This window comes from Lepus europaeus, chromosome 14 (assembly GCF_033115175.1).
Source record: "Lepus europaeus isolate LE1 chromosome 14, mLepTim1.pri, whole genome shotgun sequence".
NCBI lineage: Eukaryota > Metazoa > Chordata > Mammalia > Lagomorpha > Leporidae > Lepus > Lepus europaeus.
Window position 1 is genome coordinate 65,696,996 of NC_084840.1, and position 16,378 is coordinate 65,713,373.

A 16,378-nucleotide genomic window follows, 5' to 3' on the forward strand; every position below is an offset into this window, starting at 1 on the left:
CGGCAGGTGCGCGTCCCCAGCGGGCGCAGGTCTGCGGCGGTCAGCGAGAGTCTTACTCCCAGTCCCAACAGGCTTGCCGGCGAGCACGGACGCCTCTGCCCCGAGCCCCCAACGCCCTGGAGGATGGCGCCCACGTACTGCAAACACAGGCAGCCGCGGCACCAGGCAGGATAAAGGAGGGCCCGGGACGCCGCGCCCTGCCCTCCGCCGAGTGCTTTTCGTGGAAACTGGGAATCGCGGTGGGATAGAGAGCGGGCCTCGCGGAAACTGGGAATCGCGGTGGGATAGAGAGCGGGCCTCGCGGAAACTGGGAATCGCGGTGGGATAGAGAGCGGGCCTCGCCGGGTCCTCAGAGCAGTAGGATCCTCTGCAGTCCTGCCTGCTCCCCTACAGCCTCCGTTCCTGGCTAGACCCGCTCGGAGGCCCGGCGAGCACCAGCAGGCAAGTGACCAGCACGCGGCACACCATGGCCGCCGCGCACACCGCCCAAGCTCCGAAAAGGGCCCGTGCTCAGGGCGCACGCGTGGAGCGCACACGTCCCACAGAAGATCCTCCAGCCTGGAGTTTCCAACCAGGGGAAAGGGCAACGGGGAGCCGAGGAAGGGCAGAGTGGGAGGGGCCCTGCCTTCTGAGCAGCCTCCCATTGGTTCCTTCCACTCTGCCCTCAGTCCCGATTGGTTGCGGATGGGGAGCACGGGCCGAGCACGCTCCCCTGCGCCGCTCGGCGTTCGGCCGGCGACAGCTGCGCAGCCAATGGGAGTGCCGCGGGGGCGGGGCTAGCTGGCGCTGGGCCTCCCCGGGCGCGGGCGAGTTGGTAAACAGATCCGGAGCGCGTGTCGGTCGCCAGCACTACGGCCGGCGCGCGGAGGGCGCGCGAAGGTGACCGCAGACCCAGCTTCCTGCAGCCGGGTAAGGCAGCCACCCACCCGCCCCGTGTCCGGGCTCTGTCCACGGCGGCCGCACCTGGCCTCGTCGCCCGGTTGGGCCCGCGTTGCATTCTCCTCAAGTGACAGCGCGACTTCCCTTTGCGAGTTTCACGTGCGTGAGCTCTGGGGCGCGCCACAGGTGCCAGGGTGGCGGCTCTGCCGTCGTCTCCTACCCCGGTGACCATCTCAGCCCGCCAGGCCTGTCTGGGGGAGGGGACGAGGGCCGGCGTGCGGAGCCTTGAGTGCCTGGGACACGCACTGCCGCCCGCTGTCCGCCCCTCTCGGTGGCCCGAGCAGCTTTCCTGCTTCGCTTTCTCGTGGTCGTGTTTCTCTTCACTTGAACCCTTTGCACTGTGTGTTGGGGGCCTTTAGCTGCCCTGGCCTGCAGGTTTGTGTCAAGGCTTTGACTTTTGACCCGAACCAGCTGTTGGGTTTCACAGGTGGGGGTTTTGGGGAACCTGGGAAAGGGAGTTGTTATTGTCATTGGTTCATTCTTCTGTTCGTTTTTCTTTGGCCGTTCCTCTTTCTCCTCCAACACTTGGGATCTTGTGAATAGTTAGGGCTTAATTCCTTAAACACGAACTTTCCCCTGGCTCATCCCCACTCATTACCCAGAAGCAGCGGCTCCCCCATGCCTTTTAAGAATGGGGATTGCTGGGGCCGGCGCCCTGGCTCACTTGGCTAATCCCCCGCCTGCGGCGCCGGCATCCCATATGGGAGCCGGGTTCTAGTCCCAGTTGCTCCTCTTCCAGTCCAGCTCTCTGCTGTGGCCCAAGTGCTTGGGCCCTGCACTCGCATGGGAGACCAGGAGGAGACACCTGGCTCCTGGCTTTGGATCGGCACAGCGCGCCGGCCGTGGCGGCCATTTGGGAAGTGAACCAACGAAGGAAGACCTTTCTCTCTGTCAAATAAATAAGAAAAAAAAAAAAAAAAAAAGGAATGGAGATTGCTACAAGGACATGTCTGGGTGCTGGGTAAGAGGCGTCAGCTTCCTGATGGGGGGAAGCTTATGTGCAACCTCCCAGCCCCGGCTGAGCCTGCAGCCCTTGGAAAACTTGGGCCTTGAAGGTTCAGGGGAGGGCATGCAGGCCCACCTCCTTGCCAGAGGAGCTGAACGTGTATGGATGCCAGCTGAGGACTGTTGGAAGACTATCTCGTTTGGAAGAGAGGCTGCCCCCCACTCTGCCCAGCTGTGATAATCAGAAATGTCTCTAGATATTGCCTAGTGGGCCCTAGAGGGCAAAATCACCTCTGGTTGATAACTACTTAGGTAAGACTCTAAAAATGGTCATCCCATGCTGCCAAGGACCTCTCTGGAACCTCTCCGGAAATACTCGGGAGTATTTGAGAGGTTTAGGCATCCTGCCTCCTGCCGCAAACCAGTGGTAGAAGCCTTAGCAATTGGGCTTTAAAGGAAGCTCACCTGTGCACCTGGGGGAAGGGGGGGGGAGCAAAGGTGAAACCTGCATGAGCATTTCCTGTGCCTGCTGGGTGGGCTTCAGTAGCTGGCCAGGGTGGGAGTGCTGAAGAAGTGGAGGACTACAAGGTTTGGGGGGATGGGTACAAGAAATCACCATGGGCTGGTTTTTGAGTAGTGAGCAATCGAGTTTAAGTTTTCTGAATGCTGGCATTGTCCGTAAGTGGCTTTTCCAAGGTGATGTTTTACTCAACCTCACTCTTTGCTCAGATAGCTCCCTCTCTGTGGTGGAATGTAGGAGGAGGCTTGTGGCTGCATTTCAAATGTGTATATTTACATGCACAACTGTCGTGCAGGATGCATGTGTGTGTAGTTTGTGGAGTTCTTCTGTGGTTGGTTGAAGCATCAGTGTTGAAGACAGCAAGCCATTGCTTTTTGTGAAGAGAAAGATACTTTACTTCTGAATCTAGACTTTTTTCCATCAGTGTAACCTGGTGTTTATGCCCCAAACTTCTAGATCCTAAACTGATGTTTATGCAGAAAAGCTGAACCCTGATTATTACCCAGGGCAAGGAAAAACATCCCAAGCTCTTGGTACAAATTGTTTTTTCTTGTTAGTTGGGGCTGGAGGGTATATCAGCACTTCCTGTAACACTCCTTGGTCACTTTGGGGACGCTTTGTTGCCTCTTGAAAACAATCAGGGAGAGAGGTCACTTCTTTCTCCAAGAGTTTGCAGAAATCTGTTATTGGGAAGTTGAAAACTTGGCAGGAAAATTTTCCATCAAATCCGTGGACACTGAGTCATTATCTTTGTCAGTTGAAACAAGAGCTGTGTGTTAAATTAGCCAGGAATATTTAGATGGAGAGTCGTCTTGATGTGACAGTGGCATCTGCAAATAGTTCTGGCATTCCTGTGAAACAACAGCCAGGAACTTGGAAGAGCCGTGGGAAGGCGAGCTGGTGGAAGTGGAGGAGTTCAAGGGCCCTGCTCCTTCTGGAGTTGGGCAGGGCCTGCAGGGGGAGGGTGGCCTGAGCCTCAGGTGGTGGTGGCGGCGGCTAGGGGAGCTGAAACTCAAGGTGTTGCTTCACGGGGATACATGCAGGTGGAACTTTGGACTCGCTGACCAGTTGTGATTTCTGTCTGGGTGGAGGAGCTGGGTGATGGTGTCACTGAAAATAGAGGGCATGGGAGGAGGAGGAGTTGGTTTGGAGGAAGATGATGATGTTAGTTTTAGACATGATATGGTTGAGATACCGGTGGGTCTAAATTTTTCCATCCTGTTAAATTATCACATTCAATAAATTTACCCTTTTGGGTGTGCAGTTGAGCACAGTTTGATAAATGCATATAGTCACATAACCATGATCATAGTAGGGATATAGAACAATTCCATCTCCCTCCAAAATTCCCCTCTGCCACTTTATAGTTGCCTGTGGGACTGTCATGGGGCCATGTGGTATGTATGTGTATAATTAAGTGTGTTCTAGAATTAGTTTAAGTGGTTGAGAGATCCCAGGGAGATATCAGTGAGGAAGCTGAGAGGAGGCTGGCACAGTCCAGGAGACAGCACGGATAGTGGGGAAGCAGGTTGTTTAAGGAGCAGCCTGGGAGTGCCTCCAGGCTGTGGAGTAGGTAGAGGAAGTGGAGGCCAGAGGAAAGGGAGGAGAGAGTTTCAGGGAAGTATGAGGGACAAGCAGGAGAGGCTGTGGAGTGTAGTGGGGAGAGGGGTGCCGGAACCCACTGGTTTGAGCCATTGGGTGTTCCTAAAGGGTGGACTGAGGGAGCAGGAAAGACAGCAAGTGCACCCAATCCTTGGGGTTAGCTGTGTTGGGAGGTGCATGGTGAGCAGTCGAGGGGAGGTTTCTTAGCATGTGGTACAGGAGAGCTGTGAGTGGGCATGGGCTTCAGGGAGCAGGCTTTTGTGAAAGGAGAGATGGAAGGCGAAGGAAAAAAATAGGTCAGGGGCAAGGTCCTGGCAAAGGAAGCAGGAGGCCATGGCCATCGTGGGAGGAGATGGGACTAGGGAGAGCCTCAGGGAGGGTCTGAGATGTGGGGCTGAGAATTGGAGGGCACTCACATTTGATTGCTTCTGTTGGGCTAGAGAGGGAGTGAGGCCCTCTATTTAATGTGGGAGGGACAGGATGAGGTGGGGTGGGGTGGGGCTTGAAGAGCAAGTCTGGCTGGAGCTCTGTCTTAGGTGCTCCCAGGGTCCTGTTCCTGCTGGTGTGAGTGTGTACCCATGTGTGGAAGGGAAGTGGGCAGCAGTTTCCTGCTGGTATCCAAGGGGCAAGTCCTGGCCTTTCCTTGCTGCCTCTGCACTGTCCGTGGACTTTACCACAGGTGGGTTTCCTGAGTGAACAGCTGTGGGATTTCCAGGTCTCTGCCTTTGTGAAGCTGGGGGTCTGCCCCTCTCTCCTCTGCTTTCTTAGGGGGGCCAGTGCTGCACTCTTGACCCTGTTAAATCCCAATTCTGCCAGCAGCCCTGTGATGTGTCCTCCTTGTCAACATTCTGCAGTCCAGGTATAAATGGCTCCATCCTAAAATCTGGGAACTAGAGATCATGCAGGTCAGTCTGCTCATTTTACATATGAGGAAATGCAGAACTTGGGCCTAAAGTGGAGAGCCGGTGTGTGCCCAAGTTCACATGGAGTTGGTGGCTGAGCTGGGCCTGGAACCCCGGCCTCGCTGTCAGTGTTCCCCATCAGCTCTCATTGTAGCACATGTGGTGTCCGGGAACTGGAGGACCTGGATGATGGGTCCTGGGGACTGCCATGCCATGACATGTGCAGACATGAAAAGAAGCTGTGAATCAACTCCCAGAGCCTGGCATCAAGCTCAGTGTTTGTTCTGTGCCTGGCACATTTGCTGCTTGGCACAGGTATCAGCTCAGAGGGAGGTGAAAGTAACACCAGATTGCCCAGTAAACCGCAGGTGGTTACTGTTTGACAGACGCCTGTGCAAACATCTCAGATCTTTCTGCAACTGAAAAAAATTGGTGGCCAACATGTAGCCAAGCAAAGGCCTGAGCACCCTGCTGTGGTCAGGTGGAGCTCACAGAGAATGGGCCAGGGCAGATTTTGCCTTTTTTTTTTTTTTTTTTTTGACAGGCAGAGTGGACAGAGAGACAGAGACAGAGAGAAAGGTCTTCCTTTTGCCGTTGGTTCACCCTCCAATGGCCGCCGCGGTAGCGCGCTGCGCTGATCCGATGGCAGGAGCCAGGTGTTTATCCTGGTCTCCCATGGGGTGCAGGGCCCAAGGGCTTGGGCCATCCTCCACTGCACTCCCTGGCCACAGCAGAGAGCTGGCCTGGAAGAGGGGCAACCGGGACAGGATCGGTGCCCCGACCGGGACTAGAACCCGGTGTGCCGGCGCCGCTAGGCGGAGGATTAGCCTATTGAGCCGCAGCGCCGGCCTTGCCTTCTGAGGAACAACTGCTTGTTTTCTGTTTCCCCCTTTTTCCTCTTAGTCCTTGTCATCATCTTTTATTTGATGGGCACAGAGAGATCCTTCCATCTGCTGTTTCACTCTCCAAATGCCTGCAACCACCAGGATTGCATCAGAGCAAGGCCAGGAGCCCAGAACTCAGTCTGGATCTGCTGTGGGGGTGGCAAGAACCCAACTATTTGAGCCATCAGCCACTGCCTCCCAGGGTGCACGTTATTAGGAAGCTGGAATCAGAAGCAGAGAGGGGGCCTGAACCCAGGCACTTCAGTATGGGATGCAGGTGTCCTAAGCATTAGCTTAACCATTACACCAACACCTGCCCCCATCTAAGCCTTCTTACAGACAAGAAGTGAGGTGAAATAGAGGAAAAATAGAGATGACAGCATCTCCTCCCTGGCCTGTGTGTTCTGTTGTACCATAAGCAGATGCAAAAAGCCAACTTGGAAACTTATAAAAATTCCTTTTTAAACGGGGGGTGCCACTGGTACCTTCTCTATCACTGTGCATGCTTGGAGGTTCAGGATGGTTGAAGACAGAACATTTCTCTAGGGGCCAGCACTGTGGCTCAGCAGGTTAAAGCTGCGGACTGCAGTGCCAGCATCCCATATGGGCTCCAGTTCAAGCCCCGGCTGCTCCACTTCCAACCCAGCTCCCCGCTAATACACCCAGGAAAGCCTTGGAGGATACCCAAGTCCTTGGGCCCCTCTACCTACATGGGAGACCTGGATGAAGCTCCTGCTTTTGACCTGGCCCAGCCCAATTTGTTACAGCCATTTGGGGATTGAACCAGCAGATGGAAGATCTCTCTCTGTCTCTCCTTCCCTTGTTATGTAACTCTAACTCTCAAATAAATAAATTAGTTTAACAAATTATTTTTTTCCATGGTGTTCAACATTTCACCTGGTGCTTAGAGAGCACCCCTGCTCTGAGGGATGGATGCCAGCAGGTATTTGAGGTGCTCTGAGGAGGCTGCTAGCACTTTGAACAACTGCTTCTTCAGGGGCCTCACAACACAGTGCTAAATAAACCACACTGGTCCCCAAGAGAGGGTGACACTGTTCTACCCCAGCCCCACCTGCCTCTCTGACTCAGTTGTGCTACTGTGCCCAGCATGGAGAAGTGAGGATATAAATAAAAGGATTACCCACACTGATCTCATTTATGCTCCTTTTAGTCCCCCCAAAAGAACCTCATTCCAGAATCTCTGTGGTTGCAGTAATAATCATCATCATGTCAGCTAACAGTTTTTTTCTTTTTTTTAAAAAAGATTTACTTATTTATTTGAAAGAGTTACACACAGAGAGAAGGAGAGGCAGAGAGAGGTCTTCCATCTGCTGGTTCACTCCCCAATTGGCCGCAACAGCCAGAGCTGCGCCAATCTGAAGCCAGGAGCTTCTTCCAGGTCTCCCACATGGGTGCAGGGGCCTAAGGAGTTGGGCCATCTTCTACTGCTTTTCCAGGCCATAGCAGAGAGCTGGACAGGAAGTGAAGCAGCTGGGTCTTGAACTGTTGCCCATATGGGATGCCGGCACTGCATGCGGCAGCTTAACCCACTACGCCACAGCACCAGCCTCAACTAACAGTTTTTGAGCACCTGTTATATGCCCTAAATGCTGATACCTGGATAATCTAATCTACCTGTCTCATGAACACAAAATAAGCTTGCATTACTTGCTGTAGGTTGCACTAGCAAGTCAGTTCTGTGATAGTATTTGAACCCAGGTCATCTGACTCCAGAGAATCTGTGCATTTTAACCATGGCATCAATATCACTCTCCAAACCAAGTATTTAAAAATTTTTAAAGATTTATTTATTTGAAAGAGTTACAAGGAGAGAGAGAGAGGGAGAGGGATACCTTCTCTTTGCTGGTTCACTCCCCCGGGCTGAGACAGGCCAAAGCCTGGAGTCTCATTGAGGCCTCCCACGTGGATGGCAGGAACCCAAACACTTGGGCCATTTTCTACTGCTTTTCTTAGGCCATTAGTGGGGAGCTAGATTGGAAGTGGAGCAGCTGGGACATAAACCAGCACCCATAACTCTGGCTACTTTAAAATGTTTCAAGTGGGAAATGTTAGTTTTTGGGCTTGGCTGGCAGGCATTTAGAAGTCTTGCCTGCCATCAGTTACCTGTGCTTACCAGAGGACGAAAAGCTGCTCAGGGCCCTCTGAAGTGCTTGTGGTTTGGAGCCCTGGACCCATGCAGGTTCATTCTCTGCACTGAGTCCCTCTTTGGACTGTCAACAGAGGTTGGAACTTTGCCTTCTGCTACTTTTATGACCTCCCCTGTCCCGCCCTGAATCAGTGCCACCACACCCAGGGAATCCAAAAAACAGGTTAATCTTCCAAAGGGTGGAGGGCAGAGTCTTGTAGTTTGGTGCATTAGCAACACATTGTTTGCTTGTTTTCTGTTTTTTAAAAAAATTTATTTGAAAGGCACATGATACACAGATACAGCTGGTCCTTGGTGTCCCCTGGACCATAAAGACTGATAACGGGCCAGCGTATACATCAAGGAATTTAATTCCTTCCTGAAATCTTGGAACATACAGTCTGCCACAGGTATCCCATACAACCCACAGGGACAGGCAATCATTGAAAGAACTCATAGGACGATTAAAGATCGTTTACAAAAACAATCATGTGCCCTCAGACCCACAGCTTTCTTTGACTGAGGTCCTTTTCACTATCAATTTTCTCTTTTGATTCCCAAGGGATCAGCCCAGCTTATAAACACTGGGGATCCTTTCCATCCCAGACCCCAGCCCCTATGGTTAGGTGGAAAGATCCCGACAGAATGGAAAGGACCACACCCTCTGCTAACCAAAGGTTGAGGATATGCTTGTGTCTTTCCAGAGAATGCGGAACAGCCCATTTGGGTACCAGCCTGAAACAGCCTGCAACTGACAGCCAATCAGAATCAGCTGTTGTTAGTAGACACACCTGTCCTATCATCCTACCCTGAGAAACTGCCCATAGCCATATCTGTTACTGTTTTGTATCCCACTAACTCTGGTCAGCCACTCAAAGGGCCCACAGCCTGAGTGTGGTCACGCCATTCCTGATAACCATTATTCCTCATTCCTACCCCTTTCTGAGCAAGCAATCCTGTGGTCTCTCGATTTGAGCGCTGGTTAGTTAACAACAGGTAAGATCCCCTGGGGGACAACCTAAGAAGCACAGCTGCGTACAGAGACCACATGGAAATTGGGTCAACAATGGTATGACCAAGAATCATGCCTCCCATTGCTCAAAAATAAATGAAAAGGGGGAAATGTGGTGGAATGAGAGGGTCATGCCAAGATGGCCGCTGGCAAGCAAGCGTCAGTTACTCAGGAATGGCTTTGAAACCCACCTGGCAACAGAGCCTGCCTGGCAACGGAGCCTGCCTGGCAACAGGCTGTGATTGGTTGGGGCATAGACCACCCCTTGACCGGATTGGCTGGTCTTGACTATTTAAGCTGTTGTACTAACTGAAATAAATGAGTCTGCAGCCTGCTTGCCTCAAGCCCGCTTGCTTTCACCTGACTCCCGGGGTCTGTGTGGTGACTCCGCGCCTCTTGCCCCTACCACGTTCCTCCTCTCAGAAACAAATCCACTGCAACATTATTGAGAAATCAACTGCAAAAGATACACACACACACACCAGCAGGTTCCATCTATTAGTCTACTCCGCAAATGCCTGCAACAGACAGGACTGGGTCAGGTTGAAGCCAGTGTCAGGAACTCCCTTGAGATCTCCCATATGGGTGGCAGGGACCTAAGTACTTGGGCTATTGCCTGCTGCCTCCCCAAAAGCACATTTGTAGGAAGCTGGATCAGAAGCAGAGGTGGGATTTCCAGGCACTCTGATAAGAAATATGGATATCCCAAACACTCTAGTATTTTGATGCAGTATCCCAAGCCTTGGCTTAACCTGCTGCAGCACAATACCCACCTCTCATTTTCTCCTCTTAACCTGTTGTACAGCTCCTGAGCCATGATGAATTCAGATCCTAGCTTTACTTCTTAGAAATTGTTTGACTTTGGGCAAATTTTTAACCTGTCTGTGGCTTAACTCCCTTACCAGTAAAATGGGTCTGCTGCCTCCTTTTAAACATGATGGATTACACAGCTCTGTGCTTTGTTCTGCTTATTACAGAAGTTGACACATGCCTGATTCTCAAAAGCAGCTGTGGTTATCCTCACCATGTCGTGCTGGTTCTGTTTCTCACAAAACAAAAATATTTGGGGCATGGTTCAGTTTATTGGAGACAGTGAGTGCCCACCACTCAACAAGCTCTTGTGTGCTTAGCATGAGAATGGGTACTATTTGGGGCCAGCACTGTGGCCTAGAAGGTTAAGCCTCTGCCTGCAATGCTGGCATCCCATATGTCTGTTAATGCTAATGCACCTGGGAAGGCAGTGGGGGATGGCCCAAGTCCTTTGGCCTCTGCACCCACATGGGAGACCTGGAAGAAGCTCCTGGCTTCACCCTGGCCATTGTGGCCCTTGGGGAGTGAACCAGCAGATGGAAGATACCTATCTATCTGTGTATCTATTTATCTCTCCCTCCTCTATTGTTGCCTTTCAAATAATTTAAATAATGAGTCCTCTTTTTTTTAATAGATTTATTTATTATTTGAAAGGCAGAGTTAAAGAGGGAGAGACAAATCTCCCTGGTTCATTCTCAAAAGTTTGCAATGGCCAGAGCTGAGCTGGTCTGGAGCCAGGAGCTTCTTCCAGTTCTCCTATGTGGTGCAGGGCCCAAGAACTTCCTCTGCTTCTTTCCCAGGCACATTAGCAGGGAGCTGGATTGGAAGCAGAGCAGTCAGGACTTGAACTAGCACCCATGTGGAATGCTGGGGTGCAGGCAGCAACTTACCTGCTAAGCCACAGTGCCAGCCCCAGAATGGATACTTTTTAAACAGTTCCAAGAAAAATCCCAATGGTCTGAAGCAGTTTTCAGGAGACCATGGAGTCCTTAGCCTAGGAGACAACTGAGAATCTCCTTCCCTTACAAGGCATGACTCCACTGGGCTGTTGAAAGGGTTGTAGATACAGCGAGGGCAGACAGACCAGCATACGGGCTCCTCAGGAGGCCACTACCATCCCATCAGGGCTTAGAGTGGAATCAACAGTGTGCAGCCCTGTGACTCATTGCCCACATACTTGCCTGTACCCAAAGCTTGCCTGCAAAGGGGCTCTTGTTAAGGACGCTAAGAAAGTACAGAATTGAAGGGATGATTAGATGGTAGATGGGTTTATATCAGCTGCAGCCCAAGCCATGGACTGACGGCAGAGCAAGGGGATGCTGTGGTAACAGTGAAGGCTGTGAGCTTCCTGAGCAGCAGGAGAAAGAGGAATGTGTAGGAAGGTGGCATCTGACCTTCCCCCCACCCCTGCCGCTACCCCAGGCCTGACCACTTCCTCTCATCCTGGATAATCCAGTAAAAGGTGTTCATCTCCTCAGCCCTCCCTTGGTCTGTCTCCAGCTCGGTAGCCCTGTGTCTGGTGGGGTGAGTGTCTCTCCAGGTCAGGAATAGAGCTGTAGTGGGGGTTCCTCACCCCAAAGCCAACCTTATTGGGCTGCTCTGATGCAGCTCTGCTGGCCTTTCCAGATTTCCTGGAATAATTGTTTTGTTTTACTCTGTTGCCCTAGAATAGAATAAACATGTTCTGTAAAAGCCCAGGTAGTAATTGTTTGAGCATTTTGTGGGCCATATGTCTCTCTTTCAACTACTTTGTTGTTGAAGCCAAAAAGAAAAAAAAGCAGCCATAAGCACATAAGTAAGTGATGGAGTTGTAGACAGTATACAAATGAACAAACATGGCCATGTTTCTTTTCTTTCTTTCTTTCTTTTTTTTTTTTTTTTGACAGGCAGAGTGGACAGTAAGAGAGAGAGAGACAGAGAGAAAGGTCTTCCTTTTTGCCGTTGGTTCACCCTCCAATGGCCGCCGCGGTAGGCGCGCTGCTGCCGGCGCACCGCGCTGATCCGATGGCAGGAGCCAGGTGCTTCTCCTGGTCTCCCATGGGGTGCAGGGCCCAAGCACTTGGGCCATCCTCCACTGCACTCCCTGACCACAGCAGAGAGCTGGCCTGGAAGAGGGGCAACCGGGACAGGATCGGTGCCCCGACCGGGACTAGAACCCGGTGTGCCGGCGCCGCAAGGCGGAGGATTAGCCTATTGAGCCGCGGCGCCGGCCTTCGGCCATGTTTCAATAAAACTTTATTTACAAAAATAGGCAGTGGGGCCAGATTTGGCCCTAGGATAATGGTTTGCTGAGCCCTGCCCTAGAATGACATTTTCCTATTACATGCCTTTATTTTTGGTTCAGAAAATGTAGTCAGTGCACTTAGCTACATAGCTGTAAAGTAGGACCCTGTGGTTTTCTGAGTGTGATTATTTCTGTCTTTTAATGTAGAGGCTGATATTAGGGAAGGCAGGCAGACCTGCTGCCTGCTTGTGCCAAGTGATTTTCTCACCCTTCTTCTAAGAAGAGCAGTTGAGCCTCTTTCCCCAAAATAAGATGACCATGTTCTGTCTGCCTGGCAGCCCGTGAGGGCAGTTGTCTTCTGATGAAGGACAGTGCTAATTACTAAGGGCGTGGGGAGGCATTATTTATAGCATTCTGATCTGCCGCCTTACCCTCTGCCCGTTCCAGCCTGGACAAGCACTGAAGGGGTATGGAGCAGTGTTTTACAAATTACGTATCTGCAGATCGAAGATTCTCTCTCTCTCTCTCTCTCTCTCTTAACTCTGACTTTCAAATAAGCAAATGAATCTTTAAAGATAAGTAAAGAAAATTATATATCCTGGGGCAGGCCTTTGGCCTGCTGGTTAAAGCATTCACATCCCACATTGTAGTACCTCCGTTTGAGTCCTGGCTCTGGCTCCCGATTCCAGCTTCCTGCTAATGCAGGCTCTAGGAGGCAGCAGGTGATGGCCCAAGTGGTTGATTTCCTGCTGCCCTTGTGGGGGGACTTGGATCGCGTTTCCTCCCCTGAGTCATAGCTATTATGGGCATTTGGGGAATGAACCAGGTGATGGGAACTCTGTCTTGCTGCTTCTCAAAAACAAAGAAAAATACTTACACATGTGTGTGCTTATTTTAAAAAATTAACCGGAGCTAGCAGATGATTTCTGTATAATTTATTTTGTAGGGAGTTTTAGAAAACATCAAGGGGCCGGCGCCACAGCTCAATAGGCTAATCCTCCGCCTGTGGCGCCAGCACCCCGGGTTCTAGTCCCGGTTGGGGCAATGGATTCTGTCCCGGTTGCCCCTCTTCCAGGCCAGCTCTCTGCTGTGGCCAGGGAGAGCAGTGGAGGATGGCCCAGGTCCTTGGGCCCTGTACCCGCATGGGAAACCAGGAGGAAGCACCTGGCTCCTGGCTTCAGATCAGTGCAGCATGCCAGCCGTAGCGGCCATTTGGGGGATGAACCAATGGAGAAGGAAGACCTTTCTCTCTGTCTCTCTCTCACTAACTCTGCCTGTCAAAAAAGAAAAGAAAAACAAACATCAAGGGCAGGAAGAGTGTGCAGAGCACCTGTCACCCAGCCACCGGGAGAGGGCCCTGACGCTTTGCACTCATTTTTCCTGTGAACCCCATTCCCTTCTTGCTTCCTTCCCGCCTATGAAAGGATCCTACTGTTTTGTGTATTTCCTTCACCGGGAAATAGATGAGACACTTTCGGTTAACAAACACCTCTGGTAGTGTCACTTTAATGGTCCATAGCATTCCATGCTGTGGCTGTGCCACTGCTCACCCAGCCAGTTTAGTGTTGCTACCTCCATTCCTGCAGCTGGATTGTTACACACAGCCAGGTGTAAGGAACTGAGGTTTAACAGGCTTTGGCAGGATGGCCTGAGAGAGGGGAGAGGGGATGCCCATGGGGCCTGGCTTCAGCCTGGTCTGTCTCCCCTTGGGAAAGTTTGACTCACCAGTCCTGGGTGGGGCTGAGCCACAGGGGAAGCACAGAGGCAAGTTTTCCCTTTTTTCTCTTGCCCTGGGTTCTTGTATTCAGTTGCCTTTGGAAATTGGTTGGCTGTAAGGCCATTTCAGACCCTGCTCACAGGGCCCCTGAGGGTGGACAGAAACCTGGAGTTACCTGATGCATTTGAGTAGTGCTTTCTGGTGTGTGATTTTTTTTTTTTTTTTTTAAGATTTATTTTACTTGAAAGAGTTTGAAGGAGGTGGAAGAGAGAAAGAGATCTTCCATCTGCTGGTTGACTCCCCAAATGGCTGCAACAGCTGGGGCTGGGCCAGACCGAAACCAGGAACCAGGAGCTTCATCTGGGTCCCCCACATGAGTGCAAGGTCCCAAGGACTCGGGCCATCTTCTGCTGATTTCCTAGGTGCATTAGTAGGGAGCTGAACTGGAAGTGGAGCAGCTAGGACAGGAATCTGAGCTTATATAGGATACTGGTGTTGCAGGCGGCAGCCTTACCTGTTAGGCCACAATGCCAGCTCCCTGGTGTGTGATTTTAAAGGCGTTGGCAAAGGACAGATCCATGGAAATTCATGGATTTTGATTGAGAAGTTTGTCTTTCCCCCAAAACTTACATTCTTGAAGTCCTTGACGGAAACAGTCCACTTGATATTGGGAAAAGTTCAAGGATGTAAAGGAACTTTCCAGCATCACAGGGGTTGGAAGTTGAGATGCTCTTGCTCCAAGTCAACAAACGGTTCTTGGTTCTTCGCGGGGTAGGAGCAGAAGGCTCTTCCTGAGCCCCACCAGGGTTTCTCAGAGATCCCTGAGCAGTCTTTGCTGAAATGTGCCTGACATAGTCGTGGGAGCCCTTGGTGGGGGCTCTATGGGTTGTTGTCTTTAAGCTACTTCACTTGGGCTTTTGTTCTTCAGCTTCTTGAAGGAATAATGGAAAGAGAAGGGACAGGTGGGTGCAAAGCAAGCCTTTTAGGAAGGGGTCTCTGTTGCAACTTTGTGCCTGTCCTGAGAAAGTTTCTGCTCCCTCTCGGTCTTCTTCCAGCACTGAAGTTCTCAAAGTAAGATCCACCTGCAGTATCCATAGCAACTGGAAACTTGCTAGAAAGGGAGATTCCCAGGCCTTTTTACTGTCCCTACAGAGTCAACAACCTGTGATTGAGAAGTCATGCAGGTGACTGGGAGCACCACTCCTCAGACCTGGCTCTCAGAGGCCTCTGATCTGTTTGTGCATGGAAAATAGCAAGCAGGTGAGAGCCAGGCTCCACAGAGGCAGGCCTTATTGACCTTGGTGGGCCCAGCTGTGTTCATTTCGTTTGATGAGGAGTAGTATCCACCATTCCCTGTTGCAAAAGCTGCATGCTCCATACTGGAGAGACGAGAGTGGAGAGATGTGGTCCTTGTCCTCTGCTGACAGCCTAGTTGGGGAGAAACACAGTTCTCCAGGCAGACTTAGAACAGGGGCCCTGCTGTGATTGGTGGAGCATTCAGGGGCAGGCTTCTTAGAAGAGGCTGGAGGAGGGTAGGAGGGTGCTATGAGTGCATGGGCCTGTGGGGACACAGGCAGTAGGGAGAACATGGCAGGCGTAAGGCCAGGGATGCAGGGAAGCTGGGTCATGAAGGTTCTTTGGGCCCCTTCGAAACTCAGCAGCCCTGAAGCCTGCGAGTGATTTACTGGGATTTTCCTCTTAAGGTGCTGGCTGTGGCAGTGGCTTGGGGAATGCATCAGAGGGAGCTCAGCCAGGGCAGAATGATGGTAAGGGGCTGTTGCATCTCCCAGGTGGACTAAGGCAAGTGAAGGTGGTCGGTGAGGTGGGAGGTGGCAGCTTTCTTGGGGAGGATGGGGTAGTGGTGGTGAGGCTGGTTCAGGACATGCTGAGCCTGAGGTGCCTGTGGGACAGGGAATCTCCATCCTGGTTCACCTCTGCCCCATCCCAGGCAAAGGGTCTTCTGGGTTGCTTGCTGTAGACTTTTTTTTTTTTTTTTTAAGATTTATTTATTTATTTGAAAGAGTTAATCGGAGAGAGAAGGAGAGGCAGAGAGAGAGAGAGGTCTTCCATCCGCTGGTTCACTCCCCAGTTGGCCGCAACAGCTGGAGCTGGGCTGATCTGGAGTCAGGAGCTTCCTCCGGCCTTTCTTTGAGGAGCTGGCTCTCGTCTGTTCCCTGGGCCATACCCACCATCCAAGGAGAGATTTGCACCAGTGGGGAGAGTTCATCGGACATGCAAGGTGCAGGCACTTGGAGAGGCCTACTTATTCTGTGCTGCTTTTTTCTAAATGACTTTTCCCCCCTATTTTAATGGATTTGTACACCAACAAAGCTAGGAAGATGCAGTTAGATGCAATGGTCAAAAAGTGACCATTGTCGTTATTTACAGTTGCCAAAGGAATTTAAGTGGCTTTTAAAATAAAAAACCTATTTTGTTAACATTTTTCCCTTTCATGAACAGTTGTTTTTTTCAAAAGATTAGTGTAAAGTAATTATGATTTCAGCCTGCTGCAGGCTGTATCCAGTGTCAATGTAGTTAGAAACCAGAATTAGGACTGAACCCAGAGGGACCCAATGCTATTACCACTGCAGTGTGCGGGACCAAAAATGGAATTTATATAAATCTTTAAGAAGTATTTATTTTGTTTGAAAAGCAGGAGGAAAGAGAGACACAGCTC

General features: G+C 51.3%; 1 protein-coding gene across 1 annotated transcript in view; it reads left to right on the top strand.

The window, feature by feature from the left end:
* The first annotated feature begins 808 nt into the window (after positions 1 to 808).
* The window catches only part of COQ8A (coenzyme Q8A), a 39,503-nt gene continuing 23,933 nt past the window's right edge, over positions 809 to 16,378 (top strand). Inside the window, exon 1 of the mRNA XM_062210849.1 lies at positions 809 to 909. The gene's annotated coding sequence lies outside the window, so the exon portion shown is untranslated. The remainder of the gene's footprint in view (positions 910 to 16,378) is intronic.